Source organism: Hyperolius riggenbachi, chromosome 10, assembly GCF_040937935.1.
Source record: "Hyperolius riggenbachi isolate aHypRig1 chromosome 10, aHypRig1.pri, whole genome shotgun sequence".
NCBI lineage: Eukaryota > Metazoa > Chordata > Amphibia > Anura > Hyperoliidae > Hyperolius > Hyperolius riggenbachi.
The window spans coordinates 255,434,587-255,436,741 of record NC_090655.1 but is presented as its reverse complement, the minus strand read 5'-3'; positions in this window follow the sequence as shown (position 1 = coordinate 255,436,741).

Sequence of the window (2,155 nt, the reverse complement as noted above, 5' to 3'; positions counted from 1 at the left end):
TCCTCCTGCTGTGACATCACTTCCTGTCTTTGACTTAATTACTTCCAGTCTGTGCGTTCCACCTGGGAGCGGTGAGGTCTCCATCTTGTGGTGAATAGGCTAACTGCAGCCTCTGCTTGTGAACTCTCCTGCACTTGTGAGTATACCGGCAATCTATTATTATCATGATTATTAGGATGATGATGATGATTATTCACTACAAGCCATCCTCATCTACAGATCCATCCCAAATATAATAATAATCATAATAATAACCATATCTCTCCTGGGACTCATATTTTCTGTTTAGTCATTTCCAAGAAATACAGACATCACATAAACACTGTAAGGTCACCGGCACATACAAGTGTGGTAACTGCAGGGGGTTGCTGTTACCTGGGCACAGGCAGGTCAGCTGATTTGACAGAGTCTGTCCCATTTTGTGAACTGTAATACAAGTTTGGTTGTCTACCTATTATTGTGCTCCTCCTGTTGGGATGGGGGGGGGGGGGGGGGGGGGGGGGGGTGGAGGCGGTTAATTCCTGTTTTCACAGCAGAACTTCCAGCATGTGCATGACATGTCACAGCACAAATGGGTGTGGTCGTGGGATAAGGTGGGGCCAAATGTACATAAACCAACCTGGACTGTGCCCCCTCTCCTTCAAACACTAAGGCCTTAGATACCATTCCAACATACTGTGTGAGACATGACAATATAGATTTACAGTACACATTTCTTAATTCCCTAAACGAAACATAATTAGGCAGCACATTCCCCAAACATAATCGGGCAGCTTTTGACACCAGAAGCAGTGGTTTACCCTCCCATATACAGATTCCTGGTGTCTAGTGCGCCCTCCCTCCCCTACACAGTTCCCTGGTTTTTAGCTGCCCCCTCCCTCACTTACACAGTGACTGGGTGTCTAGTACGCCCCTCCTCTATACAGTTCCCTGGTGCCCCCCCCCCCCTCACTCCCATATATAGTTCCCTTCTGTCTAGTACCCTGCCCTCCCCATTTCCCCCTGTACAGTTCCCTGCTGTCTAGTGGTACTTTGCAGAGACCGGTTCAGCGAGTGAGGCTTGATGAGTAACTTATCTCTCCGTTACAGCATTTCTCTAATCAGCTGCACACTGAGTCAGCTGTAATGACTGCCCATTGAATGACTAACTAGAAAAAAATTGTGCTATATCAATAAGTATAGGCCCTGCCTATGAAGAGGGAAAGTTATGGATCCCATAGAGTCTTCCCAGTACTCTCTCCGTGCCCTCGGCCCACCCCTGTCCTTCGTGGTCAAAGTTTGAGAATGTCTTCAAACCTCCTCAAAAAAGATCACAATTTAATCTCTGCCATATCTTTATTATAGTCTGTTTAGACTGCAACTTGGCATCTTATGCTGTTTGGCAGCATAGGCATATCACCCACTGGTCCTTGTCACCAACTGCATGTCTGTCACCCACTGCTTGTCAGCAACACCTACTACTGTCATCTGTCTTCTGCTGACTGCCGATCACTACCTGTTTAACACTAAAATCTACTACTCACTATCTACCTTCCACTGGAATCTACCAATCACTACTAGCTAGTCACTAGAGTCAACAGACTGCTACTATAATCAACAGATCACTACCAGCCCACCACTAGAATCAAGAGATCACTACCAGCCTACTACTAGAATCAACAGATCACTACCAGCCTGCCACTAGAATCAACAGATCACTACCAGCCTACCAGTAGAATCACTACCAGCCTACCAGTAGAATCAACTGATCACTACCCGCCTACCAGTAGAATCAACAGATCACTACCAGCCTGCCACCAGAATCAAGAGATCACTACCAGCCCACCACTAGAATCAAGAGATCACTACCAGCCTACTACTAGAATCAACAGATCACTACCAGCCTACCAGTAGAATCAACTAATCACTACCAGCCTACCAGTAGAATCAACTAATCACTACCAGCCTACCAGTAGAATCAACTGATCACTACCCGCCTACTAGTAGAATCAACTAATCACTACCAGCCTACCACCAGCATAAACAAATCACTACCAGCCTGCCATTAGAATCAAGAGATCACTACCAGCCTACCACTAGAATCAACTGGTCACTACCCACCCACCACTAGAATAAACAGATCACTATCAGCCTACTGCTGGAATCAACTGATCAC